The following is a 19,316-nucleotide window of genomic DNA, read 5'->3' as shown; positions in this document are numbered from 1 at the left end:
CTATGGAAGCTTGTCGTGAGCGTTCTACTGCACCGAAGAATCTCAAAAGTTAAACATGCTGTCTTGAAAGACAAGGTCACCTACTGACCGAGTCTCAGTAGTCTCAAAATTTAGGGTTTGAAGAATTCTGGGAAAACATCTGGGAATTTTTTTTATTATATATAAGAGGGAGGTTCCATCAGTTTCCTGCCCGACCAACTTTTAATAGTCATAGAGACGAAACAAGTGTATCACTTTTCGACATAGTCACCCTTAACTTCGATGCACTTTTGGCACTTTTCAACCAGCATTCTTATACCCTTGGAAAAATAGTCCGAAGTTTTGTCCGCAAAATGCTGGAAAACTGCCTCTTGCACCTCACTATCGTTTTGAAATCTCCGTCCTCTGAGATCCCTCTTCAAGTTTGAGAACAGGAAGTAGTCACTCGGTGCCAAGTCTGGACTGTAGGGTGGGCGGTGGAATTCTTCGAAGCCGCACTCCTACAGTGCAGCCTTGGCAACAGAAGCCGTGTGGACAGGGGCATTGTCCTGGAGCAACCGGACACCTCGACTCAACCTGCCGCGCCTTTTTTCCTTGATGGCGTCTCGCAGTTGGTGCAAGAGTGAAGCATAATAAGTCGCATTCACTGTGGTGTTCCTCTCTTTGAAGTCGATGAGGAGGATCCCGTGACAATCCCAAAATATTGTTGCCATGATCTTCTTTGTGGATTGTGTGACCTTGGCTTTTCTTGGGGGTGCTTCTCCTGGTTTGGGCCGTTCCATCGACTCCTTTTTCGAAAGGGGATCATAGTAGAGCACCATGGTCTCATCCCCTGTGACAATTAACTTCAATATTTCTTCTTCGTGCTCTTGACAGAGATCCAAAAACTCTTTTGCACAGACGACGCGCTGTTGCTTTTAAACTGACGAGAGAAGTCGTGGCACCCATCTCGCACTGACCTTTTTCATATGAAGGCCCTCGCCGATGATGCGAAAAACAGTTGTTTTGGAAAGCCCCAGCCTTTCTGCGATTTCCTTCACCTTCAGACGCCTGTCGCTCAGCACTATCTCCTTGACAAGAGACACATTTTCTTGTGTCACCACTTCCACTGGGTGACCATCGCGTGGATCATCTTCAATGGACTCTCGCCCCAGTCGAAACTGCTTAGCCCAGTCTTTTACTGTTGTGTGCGACAGAGAGGCTTCCCTGTACACGTTGTCCAGTCACTCTTTAATTACTTTAGGCAAAAGTCGCTCTTTTGTCAAGAATTTTATCACAGCGCCGTACTCGATTTTTTTTCCATTTTAACTGAAGAGGCCACCCTGGCTGTTTGAAATGCCGCTCTCCAACCGACAAAAGCATGGAGAGGGTTGAGGGTGGTGCTCCGGCCCTCCAACAGATGGCGCCACGCGTCCTTAATCGCATTTTCAAATTCGCGCGCATTTTCTACCTCGGGTCGGAAACTTATGGAACCACCCTCGTATATATATATATATATATATATATATATATATATATATATATATATATGGTGAATGGGGTTCGGACGACCGCGAATATATGTAGCTGAAATGAAAATTGAAACACAGACTACGAAGGTACGGGAAGTAAGAAAAAAGGGATAATTTATTTACATTTAAGATACTTGGAATGCTAAAAGGGTTGTCGACGTTTCGACAGTGGCACTGTCTTCGTCAGGACTAAAGATGCGTAGCTGATTACACATTTCTTAAATAGGTTTGCTACATGACGTCATAATCGGTACGGGCACGCCACAGGCGTTTGTCAGTGAGTCAGATTCGGGAATATTCCAGAAGGTCAAGTCCGGGTGGTGATGTCATTCGCCGTAGGTCACTGTCCGCTTTCGGGAAAATTCCGGGCAGGGTGAGTGCTGCTTCAAACTTTGCTGGCGGTCGTCAATGGGTCACGTTCGAGAATGTTGACTTGTGAGGTTCAAGTGTGATGTCATCGTCCTTGGGGGAGTGGCTTTGTCCAGGTTGGGCCACCCATCCAGCTGAAAAGGAATTGGAAAAAAGTGCCTTATCTACGAGGTTAGACTTCTAATTGTTGATAGCATGCCGGGGTCTTCGTTAATGGTCGATTGGAATTTGTAGATTAGGTAGGATTCGCGCTGCTCTCGGGAGCGGTCAGAGCTGAAGTTTGACTGGAGAATAAAGATTGATACATCGTTAATAGAATGTCCTGGCTGCTTGAAATGGCGGGAAACCGGAAGATTAGGTTTTTTGGTGACATCCGATCGGTGGTTGTTGAATCTGACTCTGAAAGAAGTTTTTGTCTGACCCACATATTGTGCTTGACATGCGTTACATTGGATTGCATAGATGACGTTCGAGGAATTGCAATCTAGGTCCGCAATGATCTTGGCGGTAAAATTAGAGTTTGTACTTTTGCCTTCCTGCGTGGTCTGCATTAGTTTGCAAATCTGACAACGTCGGCCATTACATGGGTGACAACCAATCGAAGGGTTTATCGTACTGTTTACTTTAGAGCGGACCAAGTTATCCTGCAGATTACGTGTACGTCTGTAAGCGACACGTGGTGGTTCGGGAAAAATTTCCTTAGTGCGTTCGGACTGGAGGAGGATACTATGGTGGCGATTAAGTATGCTGTTAATGTTTGGGATATTTCCGGAGAATGTTACAGTTAAGTTTACCGAATGGGTTTTCGAGTTATTTTTCTTTTTTTCGAACAAGCTAATGCGATCTACTTTGCGAGCCCTGTTGAGAGCATCTTGCACCAGGTTCAGTGGATATTGACGATCAACGAAGGTTTGTTGCAGCTGTTCTAAATTTTTTTCCAGATCGCCATCATTTGAGCATATTTTCTAAGGGCTTGACTATAGGGGATGGCCAGTTTCGTGTGCGGCGGATGGCAGCTTTGAAATGATACATATATATATGCTTGCTGGTTCAAACTGGCCGTAGCACGTAGACTTATCAGCTCAGGCTACCCCGCACACCTGTTATGTGCAGTGGCAGGAGCCCCTTCGAAAAAGTTACGACCCTGCTCAGGCACAGCTGCAAACCCTGCTGCAGAGGACACGTAACATTGCAGCGATACCCTACCTGCACAGGGTGTCGCATAACCTAAAGAAAATAGGGGGCACAGCAGGTGTGAATGTTGCGTTCACCGCTCCAGACAAGTTGCTTGGGCCCTGCAGAGCAACTGCTCCAGATAGGAAAACTGTCAAACCGTGCTTCAAAAAACATAACAACCCAAATGTATGTAAAGAACGTGGTGTATTCCATCCCCCTCTCGTGCGGAAAACAATATGTGGGTCAAACTGGCCGCTGTCTTAATGACAGGCTTGGAGAGCACAGCAACAATGTTAAGAATCAGAGGGAAGGGTGGCTCGTATTGCACTGTAATTCGTGGGGATGTAAACCTATTCTATGTGAGTGGGGTGTGATAGCGAAGTGCGCTAATAAGACCACTAGGGAAATTATAGGAGCCGAAAAGATTGCAGCGCTCGGTACCCGTGCGCGTCAGCACCCCGTCAGTGACGTTATCTGATAAAGAACTTGCTTTTCTGAGAGCATCCGAACCCTGTGCAAGATATATAGCCCAAGTGTTTTTTTTTTAATTTTTTTTTCAAAAGAATCCTGTTGGAAGTTAGCGCCCGTCCGGTTTGTGTCTGTCAGTCTGTGTCTTCTTTGTGTGCGCCTCCCTGTCTCGTTATCCAGTGACTTCTTTGTCTGAGTTGTTTCGTCGAAGTAAAGCTATTTTTCACCACAGGGTGTCACAGGATATCACTAAGGTCCACCTGCTGCCACAAGGACAAATCGTGTGTACAGTGACCACGCTTTAGAGCCTACGGATCAAGGCCAGAGCGTGACTCCATTTTCGCTCGATAGCGGGACGGATCCTAGCCGTCCGAGCTGTCTATATATTTCGTGCCTACGCTTTCGTCACACATGAAGCCGCATATCCGTTGTGGAAGGAAGCGATACAAATGACACTCCGTCAACATCGTCAACAAGCACAGAGTCCGATCCGGTAGTACCACAATGTGGCGTCGGAACAGACAACGTGCTCCCGTGACGTCATGTGCATAAACACTATAGAGTTGTGACTGTTTGTGTCTGTCCCTTCATGTTCCCTAGTCTCAGTAGTAAGTACTGGACTCTCACAGTGCACAACGCTACAAGGCTTCTGGACGCCATTAATTAGCAATTAGAGCTAATTGGGACCCCCCACATTAATCAGCATCATCCAATGAGTCATCAAACTAATTGGGGAACGTCTAACTCGTGTCCAGACCACCCGAGCGTTGTGCACTATGAGAGTCCATAAAAAATAAAAAAATAGATAGAAATAGAGTGGAGAGAAGGAGTTTAATTGAAGATCAACGGCGCCATCTTGAAGAAAGCGACCCGGAAAGGCCGCTGACCGTCGCTGGGCGACGGAGCACGGAGGCAGGTTGCAAAGCATCGCAGCTATGACCACCAGTTCCGGACATCCTGTAACGTTAGCTGTGACGTCATCACGGCATGTCTGGGCAAGCTAGGACAGCTCTGGGCATGCAAGGAGAAAAACACTCGTAATACAGAGGCTGGAAAAGCAACAGTATGCAAACCATCAATAGCTAACAACAAAAAGAATTAGTTACACAACAAATGAGTCCACCAGAACAGGAGCGCAGAACCATGCGACTGCTCCATCCGAGAGGCAGGCAGAAACTGACTCGTAATGGTTTTTTTCTCCTGTATAAAGCCCCACAGCTGCACCCCCTAGCGGTTACTTTCTCAACTAATCTCACAACAAAATTATTAAGAATCACGCCAGCGCTACTCCCGGTCCCAAGGCAGAAGATGATAGAAAATGGCGGGAATGCCCGGACAACAGCAACCAGCACCCGACGTGCACGGGCACGAAAATCGCAAACAAAGCGGGAACAAAGTTGGCGAAAGCATTAGTTACACAACAAATCACCTCACCACAGTAGGAGCGCAGACCGATGCGACTGCTCTCGTCGACAGCCAGGGGTCAAGTGACGACGGAGCGAACGACCGCACGTCTTCTCCCAACGAGAGCCAGAGGTGGACTGACGTAAGCGCCACTCTACGGGTGCTACGCATGCGCGCGCTCGTAGCGCCCTCTGCGCGCTCCTACCGCCACCTGCGAGAGGCTAAGTGAGAAGAGCATTCCTGCGCCCCCTGCTGGCCGTTCTCATTGGTCGTGAGGCTAAGTGAGAAGAGCATTCCTGCGCCCCCTGCTGGCAGTTCTCATTGGTCCAGACATCATCCTATTGTCTCAGGGCTACCCTGTTTTTTTCCACTAATGCTCCTTTGGTCAATCTACAATGAAGCCACGGTATGACGTCATCATGCACCTGCGTGGCTCAAGGACGCGTGCGCTCTAGACAGGGGACCTATTATTTATCGAATCACTATCCCAAGATTATTTCCTTTATTCTTCTATAACGATTGCATAGGAAACTATTGCAGAAGAGCACCATGCATGAAAGCTGATCGAAGGACTTACTAAATGAGACTTGCAAAAGAACAAAATATCCTAACACGTAACTCCATCAACGGCAAATAAGAGGACTAGGTACTCAACAAATCAACACAGAGTACGGGTAAACAGGAGCGCAGAACTCAGGGCAGCACTATCGTCAAGACAACAATGTTCCTTGTCAAAAGAGAAAAATTACAAAACGTCAACACAGGAAAGCATGCATATCGGGGCATGTCAGAACAAATTCGTACGACTGCTGGGCAACAGAGGAAAACAAACACTTGAACAGAGTGAAAAAGGCACTCACCATCATTTTTCCCGTTCACAGCATTCCCTCATCGTAAATCCGCTCGTCACAAAATCCACCTGCATCGTCGTACACCATTCACCAGTTACGAACCACACATCCGCACCCCATCAGAGGCAGACCGAAGCTACGCTCTTCCACTGACGGCCAACGCCAGGAGCAGAATTTGCGTGTCGAGACCCGTCAGTGTCCAAGAGAGAAGTGAATCCTTGCGCCCCCTGCAGGCCGTTCTCATTGGTCGTAACGGCATCCTATTGTCTCAGGGCTACACAGTTTTTTTCCACTAATGCTCCTCTAGACAAGGTCAACCTGAAACAATAGTCTCTCGGTATGCGGTCATCATGCAGGTGCGTGGCTCAAGGACGCGTACGCTCTAGACAGGGGACATATTATTTATTGAATCACTATCCCAAGATTATTTCCTTTATTCTACTATAATGATTGCGTGGGGAACTATTGCAGAAAAACACCATAGACAAGAGGAGATTGTAGCATTTCATTCCCAAAGTCTTACTGTACAGGAAAAAAAATGGTTCAGCAAGACATAAAGTCACACACCTGTCCCCCTCGCGGTTACTCTCTGAACTAAATGAATCGCAAAATTATTAAGAATAGCTCTACTCCCATTCAAGGCAGCACTATCGTCAAGAATATGTCTGTACAAAAAGAAAAAAAACTACATGCAGAAGGAAAGCATGTCAGAACAAGCCCAGGCATGTCAGCACATGTTTGTCAGACAAGGGGGGAAAAAGCGAAAAGAAACAAAGAAGGAAACCAGCATCAAACTATTTCTTCTTATTCAAAAACAGTGCTCATCATAAATCTGCCCAGGACAATACACACCATTTTTCTATTGCCACACTTTTTTCCAGTAACGGTCAATGCATTGCTACAGACTGCGTGACGTCATCACATCCTGTCCGAAGAAGAAGACACCGGCAAAGACTCCTATTATTTATTGAATCGCAAGATTATTTCCTTTGTCCTACTCTTAATGACATTGATTCTCTCATTAAAATTCAACAAAAAAGCACCCTGCATATTAACGATTTTCACCCCAAAGGCTCATCATGGTCATTAGAATTACAGTAAACTACCACTGCTCTTTAAAATAATAAGTGAGTCCACTCCACATCACCTCCAGGACCACCCGAGAGCCATGCAGATAATTGAATAATGATGCTTTGTTCCTCCTGAATAAAGTCACACACCTGTCCCCCTCGCGGTTATACTCTCTGAACTAAATGAATCGCAAAAGTATTAAGAATAGCACTATTCCCATTCAAGGCAGCACTATCGTCAAGAAGGTTTCTCTTCAAAAAAGAAAAATCTACATCTAGAAGGAAAGCATGTCAGAACAAGCCCAGGCATGTCAGCGCATGTTTGTCAGACAACAAGGGGGAAAAAGCGAAAAGAAACAAAGAAGGAAACCAGCATCAAACTATTTCCAAGCACACCCACTCCTCTTGTTCAAAAACAGTGCACATCATAAATCCGTCCAGGGCAATACACACCATTTTTCTATTGCTACACTTTTTTTCCAGTGACGGTCAATGCATTGCTACAGACTGCGTGTCGTCATCACATCCTGTCTGAAGAAGAAGACAGCGGCAAAGACTTCTATTAATTATTGAATCGCAAGATTATTTCCTTTGTCCTACTCTTAATGACATTGATTCTCTCATTAAAATTCAACAAAAAAGCACCCCGCATATTAACGATTTTCACCCCAAAGGCTCATCATGGTCATTAGAATTACAGTAAACTGCCACTGCTCTTTTAAAATAATAAGTGAGACCACTCAACATCACCTCCAGGCTTATGTAATACGTGACCCTTTCTATGCTCATACATTCGTTGTCTGAGGCTACACCCGCGAGCAAAAAAGGCGCGGAAGCCGGGTGGGCAAAGTTCCATTCGCGCATTGCGAGCATGAAGGCGGGAAAGGCTGCGAGCAAAGTTCTATTCGCGCATTCCAAAGCACAAGACAGAACGCCTTTACGGGAACACGATAGCATTCCTATACTATATTAATGATTATTGCATTGCAGTTTAGAAAAACTACAACTAAACTATAGTTTTAGGAGCCCATTAAAATTCTACTTTCTATGGAAACTATAATTGCCCTATTACTTGGATCGCTACTAATGAAGCGCTCCAATTTTTTCTCTCTTCCCATTTCAGCCTTGTCATGCAGGGAAGCAGACTCATATCCAACATAATTAATTTACACTGAGGGTGCCGTGCTTCAGGAATTCCTATCCTGCGCTCAGGTGCAAGCATTTCTTCACGGATACCTTTAACAGCTGACTTCCTCAACATATCGAACACCCAACAAAATCAAACAAACAATCAGAGAAACCCTCTTCTCAGCTGTACCATGCGACTGTCTTCTTCGTAAAATCGGTGATCTGAGGAAGAGAGCAGCGAAAAATTGCGCGCACTTGTGCTTGACTTAAAAAAACCTGAAGCATATGCCAATAAACCAAGAAAAGGACACTCATGTCTGGTATCTGATAGTGCCACATACACAGACGCATTGTCGCAAAGAAAGCACAGGACAGGGATACACAAATTTCCTTAGGTGAGCAGGGAAAAGGCTTAAGACCTCAGGAATAATAGCAGAGTCACTGGACATCGCTACGCGGCTAACACAAGATAACAAGATAATAGCGGCGGGTAAAATTGCAACACTGCTAAACAAGCCCCAACATGCCATCATGACGTCGCAATCCAGGAAAAAGAAGCACGCGCGCGCACACAGCAGCTCAGGAATGCACAAGGAGAGGTGCTTTATAGGAATTTCTACTCCACACACTCAGATACCAGCATTTCTGCACAAATACCTATAACGGCTGACTTCCTCAACATATCGAGGAAAGCGAATACTAACACTCAACATATAACAAAAAACAAACAAATTCCATTCTCATGAACTCTCTCCTCTGCCGAGCGGCTTTCTCCTGCTCTACCTGGATGCTGACTGTTTCCCCTCATCTACATTCTGAGTAAAAGCCGTGAAAGGAGAAAAGAACCGCGAAAAATTACACGTATGTGTGCTCCAATAGCTGTAACTGCAAGAAACCGTAGCGCACGCCAATACACTGAGAAAAATACGCCTATTTCTGCCACCAGGTAATTCTTGCATAATGCCACATACACAGTCGCATTACCTTTGCGTAAAGAAAGCACAGGACAGGGATACACAAATTTCCTTAGGTGAGCAGGGAAAAGGCTTAAGACCACAGCACATCGCCACGCGGCTAGCACAACATGACACCAACAAGATACTAGCAGCGGGAAGAACAGCAACACTGCTAAACAAGTCCAGACATGCCACGAGGACGTCACAAATCAGGAGAAAAAAAGCACACGCATGCACGCAAAGAGGACAACGCATTAAACACACGGAGCGCTCAGGAATAATCGTAGCGTTACCGCACATCGCTACGAAGCTCAACGTCTAACACAAGACGACGACAACAACAAGATATTAACGAAGGGTAAAAATTGCAACACTGAACAAGTCCAGACATGCGACATCGCATACAAAACACTGCTCATCGGGGAAAAGGCCTAAGCCTGCGGCGGATCATCATAGAGCATACACAACTTCATTTTTCTACTTCGCGTAAACTAAACGCGGTCTGCTTGGAAAACGACGTACAAATTTTCTTAAGGAGCAGAGAAATATAGCAATTTCTACTCCGTGCTCAGATACCAGCATTTCTGCTCAAAAACCTGCAAAATTAAGCACTGCTTACTTCGTCAAGATATCGAACACCCAACAAAATCAAACAAACAACCCCACTTCCACTGATAGAACACTATTCAGCTTTTACGCAGGAGGCTTTCTTCTACATAAAAGTAGAGAAAATAAGAAAAGAGCAGCGAAAAATTACACACACTTTTGCTCGCATAGCAATAAGAGAAAAAAATAAAATAAAATAAAATATCGACACACACGCTAATAAACTGTGACAAAGACACCCATTTCTGCTATCAGATAATTATTGCATAATGCTAAATACTCATTTGCATTGTCCCTGCGTGAAGAAAGCACAGGGCAGGGATACACAATTTATCTTAAGCGAGCAGGGAAAGTCACTTCTACTCGAACAGCTTAATACCATAAAGTCTGAATTTTTGCAAAGCAAATCAAGCTTGAACAGCGCTACGAACGTGACAGACACATACTAACAAACAAACAAATAAACATACAAACAAACAAACAAACACTTCTATTCATTTCTATTGATAAAGGCGTAAACCACACTACAAGAACAAAGCACGCTGCTTCAGGAAAGCGTATCAAATGCATCGCAACAGGACCGGCTCTCATAAAATAGCCTGCCCAAAACGAAGACTTCACCAGGTTCGCGAGGTAATTCCATTAAAAACGCTCTCGGTCTATCCTACAGATAGCAATGCAAGCGCTGCTTCCCTTATTTTTTAAGCCACTATTCCACGCAATGGTACATAAATGTATCACTCGTGTCACATGAAAAAGCACACACAAAGAACTTACTTGTCAAGTGGGATCCCTGGTTCAGGAAAGCGCGCGCGCGCGCACACACAGACACACACTCACATTTTCACAATCACAAACACAACGTCTATTCTCACAACCACATAAATCCATATTATTCCTCAGGTCAATAATTATCCTACCATCGTCAAAAGATGGCTCACTCTTGTATGCGATCGCAAAGCGATAGGTCCTCGTTCCGGATGTAATAGGATATCGCCACTCGGCCGACGCGAACCAAAAAAGAAAGAAAGGAATGCGCGTTCGCTATACCTCCACAAAGAAAACGGTGCCGTGCTTCTACGCAGCGCTCATCATACAGGAGTGAATTGTCTTCTTCGTTTTCCTTTTATTTTCTTGCACCCATATACTTTGCAAGAATACTATAGAGCAGAACGGACAAATGTGAACATCATTCGCTACACACTGTAGCTCTCATCATTTTTAAACCAAACCACTTAACATGTGTTCATAGGTCTTCACTAAATAGGTGAGCCGATAATGACTCAAAATGAAATGAAATCAAATAAAATAATCATTCCAGCATCGCTGGCTGCAAGCTTGGGTACCCTGCTTGGGTCTGCTGGCGCTGGAATAAAAGATTTATCGCGAGGGTACTACAATGGTGAGCTCTGCTGCTGTTTAAGTGATAAAACAGTGCACCTGCTCGGGGAAAGGGATCGCGCGCGTCCAAACCGCGAGGCCCGCGTTGCGCTCGCACGGGGAATCGCGCGCGTCGCGTCCCGAGAACGGCTCCGCGCGCGACTCGCGTGGGGCGCGGTTCGAGTAGAAGTGACTTTCCCTGCTCGCTTAAGATAAATTGTGTATCCCTGCCCTGTGCTTTCTTCACGCAGGGACAATGCAAATGAGTATTTAGCATTATGCAATAATTATCTGATAGCAGAAATGGGTGTCTTTGTCACAGTTTATTAGCGTGTGTGTCGATATTTTATTCTATTTTATTTTTTTCTCTTATTGCTATGCGAGCAAAAGTGTGTGTAATTTTTCGCTGCTCTTTTCTTATTTTCTCTACTTTTATGTAGAAGAAAGCCTCCTGCGTAAAAGCTGAATAGTGTTCTATCAGTGGAAGTGGGGTTGTTTGTTTGATTTTGTTGGGTGTTCGATATCTTGACGAAGTAAGCAGTGCTTAATTTTGCAGGTTTTTGAGCATAAATGCTGGTATCTGAGCACGGAGTAGAAATTGCTATATTTCTCTGCTCCTTAAGAAAATTTGTACGTCGTTTTCCAAGCAGACCGCGTTTAGTTTACGCGAAGTAGAAAAATGAAGTTGTGTATGCTCTATGATGATCCGCCGCAGGCTTAGGCCTTTTCCCCGATGAGCAGTGTTTTGTATGCGATGTCGCATGTCTGGACTTGTTCAGTGTTGCAATTTTTACCCTTCGTTAATATCTTGTTGTTGTCGTCGTCTTGTGTTAGACGTTGAGCTTCGTAGCGATGTGCGGTAACGCTACGATTATTCCTGAGCGCTCCGTGTGTTTAATGCGTTGTCCTCTTTGCGTGCATGCGTGTGCTTTTTTTCTCCTGATTTGTGACGTCCTCGTGGCATGTCTGGACTTGTTTAGCAGTGTTGCTGTTCTTCCCGCTGCTAGTATCTTGTTGGTGTCATGTTGTGCTAGCCGCGTGGCGATGTGCTGTGGTCTTAAGCCTTTTCCCTGCTCACCTAAGGAAATTTGTGTATCCCTGTCCTGTGCTTTCTTTACGCAAAGGTAATGCGACTGTGTATGTGGCATTATGCAAGAATTATCTGGTGGCAGAAATAGGCGTATTTTTCTCAGTGTATTGGCGTGCGCTACGGTTTCTTGCAGTTACAGCTATTGGAGCACACATACGTGTAATTTTTCGCGGTTCTTTTCTCCTTTCACGGCTTTTACTCAGAATGTAGATGAGGGGAAACAGTCAGCATCCAGGTAGAGCAGGAGAAAGCCGCTCGGCAGAGGAGAGAGTTCATGAGAATGGAATTTGTTTGTTTTTTGTTATATGTTGAGTGTTAGTATTCGCTTTCCTCGATATGTTGAGGAAGTCAGCCGTTATAGGTATTTGTGCAGAAATGCTGGTATCTGAGTGTGTGGAGTAGAAATTCCTATAAAGCACCTCTCCTTGTGCATTCCTGAGCTGCTGTGTGCGCGCGCGTGCTTCTTTTTCCTGGATTGCGACGTCATGATGGCATGTTGGGGCTTGTTTAGCAGTGTTGCAATTTTACCCGCCGCTATTATCTTGTTATCTTGTGTTAGCCGCGTAGCGATGTCCAGTGACTCTGCTATTATTCCTGAGGTCTTAAGCCTTTTCCCTGCTCACCTAAGGAAATTTGTGTATCCCTGTCCTGTGCTTTCTTTGCGACAATGCGTCTGTGTATGTGGCACTATCAGATACCAGACATGAGTGTCCTTTTCTTGGTTTATTGGCATATGCTTCAGGTTTTTTTAAGTCAAGCACAAGTGCGCGCAATTTTTCGCTGCTCTCTTCCTCAGATCACCGATTTTACGAAGAAGACAGTCGCATGGTACAGCTGAGAAGAGGGTTTCTCTGATTGTTTGTTTGATTTTGTTGGGTGTTCGATATGTTGAGGAAGTCAGCTGTTAAAGGTATCCGTGAAGAAATGCTTGCACCTGAGCGCAGGATAGGAATTCCTGAAGCACGGCACCCTCAGTGTAAATTAATTATGTTGGATATGAGTCTGCTTCCCTGCATGACAAGGCTGAAATGGGAAGAGAGAAAAAATTGGAGCGCTTCATTAGTAGCGATCCAAGTAATAGGGCAATTATAGTTTCCATAGAAAGTAGAATTTTAATGGGCTCCTAAAATTATAGTTTAGTTGTAGTTTTTCTAAACTGCAATGCAATAATCATTAATATAGTATAGGAATGCTATCGTGTTCCCGTAAAGGCGTTCTGTCTTGTGCTTTGGAATGCGCGAATAGAACTTTGCTCGCAGCCTTTCCCGCCTTCATGCTCGCAATGCGCGAATGGAACTTTGCCCACCCGGCTTCCGCGCCTTTTTTGCTCGCGGGTGTAGCCTCAGACAACGAATGTATGAGCATAGAAAGGGTCACGTATTACATAAGCCTGGAGGTGATGTTGAGTGGTCTCACTTATTATTTTAAAAGAGCAGTGGCAGTTTACTGTAATTCTAATGACCATGATGAGCCTTTGGGGTGAAAATCGTTAATATGCGGGGTGCTTTTTTGTTGAATTTTAATGAGAGAATCAATGTCATTAAGAGTAGGACAAAGGAAATAATCTTGCGATTCAATAATTAATAGAAGTCTTTGCCGCTGTCTTCTTCTTCAGACAGGATGTGATGACGACACGCAGTCTGTAGCAATGCATTGACCGTCACTGGAAAAAAAGTGTAGCAATAGAAAAATGGTGCGTATTGCCCTGGACGGATTTATGATGTGCACTGTTTTTGAACAAGAGGAGTGCGTGTGCTTGGAAATAGTTTGATGCTGGTTTCCTTCTTTGTTTCTTTTCGCTTTTTCCCCCTTGTTGTCTGATAAACATGCGCTGACATGCCTGGGCTTGTTCTGACATGCTTTCCTTCTAGATGTAGATTTTTCCTTTTTGAAGAGAAACCTTCTTGACGATAGTGCTGCCTTGAATGGGAATAGTGCTATTCTTAATACTTTTGCGATTCATTTAGTTCAGAGAGTATAACCGCGAGGGGGACAGGTGTGTGACTTTATTCAGGAGGAACAAAGCATCATTATTCAATTATCTGCATGGCTCTCGGGTGGTCCTGGAGGTGATGTGGAGTGGACTCACTTATTATTTTAAAGAGCAGTGGTAGTTTACTGTAATTCTAATGACCATGATGAGCCTTTGGGGTGAAAATCGTTAATATGCAGGGTGCTTTTTTGTTGAATTTTAATGAGAGAATCAATGTCATTAAGAGTAGGACAAAGGAAATAATCTTGCGATTCAATAAATAATAGGAGTCTTTGCCGGTGTCTTCTTCTTCGGACAGGATGTGATGACGTCACGCAGTCTGTAGCAATGCATTGACCGTTACTGGAAAAAAGTGTGGCAATAGAAAAATGGTGTGTATTGTCCTGGGCAGATTTATGATGAGCACTGTTTTTGAATAAGAAGAAATAGTTTGATGCTGGTTTCCTTCTTTGTTTCTTTTCGCTTTTTCCCCCCTTGTCTGACAAACATGTGCTGACATGCCTGGGCTTGTTCTGACATGCTTTCCTTCTGCATGTAGTTTTTTTTCTTTTTGTACAGACATATTCTTGACGATAGTGCTGCCTTGAATGGGAGTAGAGCTATTCTTAATAATTTTGCGATTCATTTAGTTCAGAGAGTAACCGCGAGGGGGACAGGTGTGTGACTTTATGTCTTGCTGAACCATTTTTTTTCCTGTACAGTAAGACTTTGGGAATGAAATGCTACAATCTCCTCTTGTCTATGGTGTTTTTCTGCAATAGTTCCCCACGCAATCATTATAGTAGAATAAAGGAAATAATCTTGGGATAGTGATTCAATAAATAATATGTCCCCTGTCTAGAGCGTACGCGTCCTTGAGCCACGCACCTGCATGATGACCGCATACCGAGAGACTATTGTTTCAGGTTGACCTTGTCTAGAGGAGCATTAGTGGAAAAAAACTGTGTAGCCCTGAGACAATAGGATGCCGTTACGACCAATGAGAACGGCCTGCAGGGGGCGCAAGGATTCACTTCTCTCTTGGACACTGACGGGTCTCGACACGCAAATTCTGCTCCTGGCGTTGGCCGTCAGTGGAAGAGCGTAGCTTCGGTCTGCCTCTGATGGGGTGCGGATGTGTGGTTCGTCACTGGTGAATGGTGTACGACGATGCAGGTGGATTTTGTGACGAGCGGATTTACGATGAGGGAATGCTGTGAACGGGAAAAATGATGGTGAGTGCCTTTTTCACTCTGTTCAAGTGTTTGTTTTCCTCTGTTGCCCAGCAGTCGTACGAATTTGTTCTGACATGCCCCGATATGCATGCTTTCCTGTGTTGACGTTTTGTAATTTTTCTCTTTTGACAAGGAACATTGTTGTCTTGACGATAGTGCTGCCCTGAGTTCTGCGCTCCTGTTTACCCGTACTCTGTGTTGATTTGTTGAGTACCTAGTCCTCTTATTTGCCGTTGATGGAGTTACGTGTTAGGATATTTTGTTCTTTTGCAAGTCTCATTTAGTAAGTCCTTCGATCAGCTTTCATGCATGGTGCTCTTCTGCAATAGTTTCCTATGCAATCGTTATAGAAGAATAAAGGAAATAATCTTGGGATAGTGATTCGATAAATAATAGGTCCCCTGTCTAGAGCGCACGCGTCCTTGAGCCACGCAGGTGCATGATGACGTCATACCGTGGCTTCATTGTAGATTGACCAAAGGAGCATTAGTGGAAAAAAACAGGGTAGCCCTGAGACAATAGGATGATGTCTGGACCAATGAGAACTGCCAGCAGGGGGCGCAGGAATGCTCTTCTCACTTAGCCTCACGACCAATGAGAACGGCCAGCAGGGGGCGCAGGAATGCTCTTCTCACTTAGCCTCTCGCAGGTGGCGGTAGGAGCGCGCAGAGGGCGCTACGAGCGCGCGCATGCGTAGCACCCGTAGAGTGGCGCTTACGTCAGTCCACCTCTGGCTCTCGTTGGGAGAAGACGTGCGGTCGTTCGCTCCGTCGTCACTTGACCCCTGGCTGTCGACGAGAGCAGTCGCATCGGTCTGCGCTCCTACTGTGGTGAGGTGATTTGTTGTGTAACTAATGCTTTCGCCAACTTTGTTCCCGCTTTGTTTGCGATTTTCGTGCCCGTGCACGTCGGGTGCTGGTTGCTGTTGTCCGGGCATTCCCGCCATTTTCTATCATCTTCTGCCTTGGGACCGGGAGTAGCGCTGGCGTGATTCTTAATAATTTTGTTGTGAGATTAGTTGAGAAAGTAACCGCTAGGGGGTGCAGCTGTGGGGCTTTATACAGGAGAAAAAAACCATTACGAGTCAGTTTCTGCCTGCCTCTCGGATGGAGCAGTCGCATGGTTCTGCGCTCCTGTTCTGGTGGACTCATTTGTTGTGTAACTAATTCTTTTTGTTGTTAGCTATTGATGGTTTGCATACTGTTGCTTTTCCAGCCTCTGTATTACGAGTGTTTTTCTCCTTGCATGCCCAGAGCTGTCCTAGCTTGCCCAGACATGCCGTGATGACGTCACAGCTAACGTTACAGGATGTCCGGAACTGGTGGTCATAGCTGCGATGCTTTGCAACCTGCCTCCGTGCTCCGTCGCCCAGCGACGGTCAGCGGCCTTTCCGGGTCGCTTTCTTCAAGATGGCGCCGTTGATCTTCAATTAAACTCCTTCTCTCCACTCTATTTCTATCTATTTTTTTATTTTTTATGGACTCTCATAGTGCACAACGCTCGGGTGGTCTGGACACGAGTTAGACGTTCCCCAATTAGTTTGATGACTCATTGGATGATGCTGATTAATGTGGGGGGTCCCAATTAGCTCTAATTGCTAATTAATGGCGTCCAGAAGCCTTGTAGCGTTGTGCACTGTGAGAGTCCAGTACTTACTACTAGTCTCGGGGTTTTACATCATACATCATGCACTATAGACTTGTTTCTGTGGGGCAGGTAGACGCCGCCTAGATATAGAAGGCCTGCTTGCCTCCTCTCCCACCTTCGTTACGTGGACATGTGTAGTCCGTATTCGTCAGCTATTGCGATTAGCCGTTCTGTGAATTCAAGAACTCGAAAATGATCGCGGCTACCTTGGAGCCTGTAGACATGAATGCGTAAACAAAAGTGCGACACGCTTTTCACAAAGTCAGTCATGAGAAAGATATGGGAAAGTTCCGAGCTTTGTTTTCAAGTTTCCCCGTTTAGTACGCGGATATTTTCCATCGCTGCTCGCAGACGACGGTAGTTCGTCTTCATGGCTACAACTACTCAAAGCTCGTTCGTGATTGGCTACCGCCGTTGAAAAGACGATCCTGATTGGCTCACTATTAGTTGTTACGTCACGTGGACGACTAATCAGGAATTCTGCATCTAGGTGGTGTTGGTCAGGTGGCGATAATGAGCAGCAACGTCAGCGCCCCAAAATATGCAACGCGCGGTAGTTTATCATACGACGGGGCACTTTCACGTGCAGAGTCTCGAGTTGTTCGCACTTGGCGAGACGCACCGCTTTTTCCGCGGATTTCCTACTGGTTTTGTAGCTCTCCTTGACGCATACGATTTGATACACCACGCAGAACCCGCTGATGAAACTTCCTACTGCTTGGATCCGTGGCCGCTTGGGCCCGAAATGGCGCTGTGCTAGCTTTGCTGCAACACCCCTATAGAGGCAATTGTCGTTGCGTTGAATAAACTCTTGATATGTCAATCAGTGCTGTGTGTGTCGTCCCTCCTAAGTGTTATGCTGCACTGGGGTTTTACCCATTTCAAAATGTGGCACCAAAAGGGTCTCTTACCAGAACCTGGTCAATGTCTTTGTTTGTGTGGATAGCGATCCTACATGGTGCCTCCAAGTTACAATTGAAACGTTTGGTCTCTGAGGAGCCGCGAACTATTCCAAACAAGGAGCCGAAAAGCGGTTTCGATTTCTGCCCTCAACTCGTGCGATCAGCGCAAAACTCTAGCTATTATGCAGTGGTTTTCCCATGTGTATGACGTAAAACGCCCGCGACGTTTATTGGTGGAAAGTCCACATCGGAAGTTCGGGTGGTTTCCGCAACTTCCGTATTGCTGGCTGCTTTTTCAATATGGACGTGGGAGCACAGCGGAGTCAACAAGTCAGCTTTTCAGCTACCCATGCCCAAGAATTAGGGACAAAACGTAAAGCAGGCTTCACCTAAAATGGCTCCCATAGAGCCTGTGTATTCTGGAACGAAAATCGCGTGCTACATATTCTGCTGGCAGCGCTTTGCATTCGTTCTCTAATGGCATCTTGCCTCTGCCAGGACAAAACTTTTGAGCATTTTTTGTGCATGAATAATGGCATCTTCAAGGTTCCATTCGGGTTCCAAACTTTGAACCTGTAAAGGAGCCTTCAATCGCCGCACGAACTCGTAGCGGCGAAGCCTACGTTCAAGGCCACGCGCAACCACAGGTTTGGGAAATGGCTCGCCGCAGAAGAGACTACAACAGATAAAGAAGACAAGCAAGAAATAATAATACGAACAGCAAATATTTGTGTGTTACTTCACGTGGTAAGGGTATAGGATATAAAAAATTAAAAACTTGACAGCTGTTAGGAGAACTAACATCGTTGAGGTTGTTATAAAGAGCAAACGTGTGTACATTATGGCTGTTACGAAGTCTGTTGGTATCTGCTAAATTGTGAGCAATCAAACAAAACATAAAATAAAGGTGTAGTCGGAGTGAACGGCACAACAAAAACAATAAATGATGACGATGAGATGGGGTGTTTCACCGCGGAGGTGCGCACCCTACACCACTGCACGTGGAATATTATGTGAAGATGATGAAGGAAAGATGAAAACACAAGAAAGAACTAAAATGAACGGCAGAAAATAGACCGACGACAGCTTAAGACGAAACATGTGCTACTTTTCATAGGAAAATGTGATATCTGAGGTTCTACGATGTGCTAGGGTTGTCAAACCAAGTTTATCGAGGATAGGTTCATAATTATAGACTCCAATGTGTCGGTCATAGAGAATGTACAATGACTCTAAGGGATTCGATGCTGTCATTCGGTCAATCTCTTGTCTTTGAAAATTAGTAAAGCTAATTAAGTATACCATTTTAGTTAGCCATCGAACACTGATGCGACCGGCTAGGAAAGATATCCGAGAGGCCAGGTATGTTAGGCGCCCAAATGGCACGTTCGGGGCTCTCATAAATTTTTAATAACAACTGGGGCACCTAACAAAGGACAACCTGTATGTCCTCATGTGTTTCCATACTGACTCCCGGAATAATTCGAGGCCCGTTCGAGAAGACCGAATGTACAATCGTATTTATGAAATAGCGCACAAAAAAAAGCTAAAAAATTGGACATGGTTGCAAAA

General features: G+C 45.2%; 2 long non-coding RNA genes across 3 annotated transcripts; one reads left to right on the top strand and one right to left on the bottom strand.

Annotated features, from left to right (window-relative positions):
- Positions 1 to 1,587: 1,587 nt before the first annotated feature.
- On the bottom strand, positions 1,588 to 10,428 carry LOC135388266 (uncharacterized). Of its 2 annotated transcripts, XR_010421321.1 has the most exons (3): positions 10,296 to 10,428; positions 4,938 to 6,076; positions 1,588 to 4,514 (listed from the first exon to the last, which is right to left on the bottom strand). It is a non-coding gene; the product is annotated as an uncharacterized LOC135388266 (long non-coding RNA). The 2 variants fall into 2 exon arrangements; XR_010421320.1 differs by lacking the exon at positions 10,296 to 10,428 and having other exon boundaries at positions 4,938 to 10,264.
- A 1,082-nt stretch (positions 10,429 to 11,510) lies between these two features.
- LOC135388265 (uncharacterized) lies at positions 11,511 to 16,647 on the top strand. The gene is made up of 2 exons (XR_010421319.1): positions 11,511 to 16,025; positions 16,449 to 16,647. It is a non-coding gene; the product is annotated as an uncharacterized LOC135388265 (long non-coding RNA).
- Positions 16,648 to 19,316: the final 2,669 nt, after the last annotated feature.

The sequence above is a fragment of the Ornithodoros turicata genome, chromosome 3 (assembly GCF_037126465.1).
Source record: "Ornithodoros turicata isolate Travis chromosome 3, ASM3712646v1, whole genome shotgun sequence".
In the NCBI taxonomy this organism is placed as follows: domain Eukaryota; kingdom Metazoa; phylum Arthropoda; class Arachnida; order Ixodida; family Argasidae; genus Ornithodoros; species Ornithodoros turicata.
Note: the sequence above shows the minus strand (reverse complement) of the source record. Positions and strands in the feature narration are given on the sequence as shown.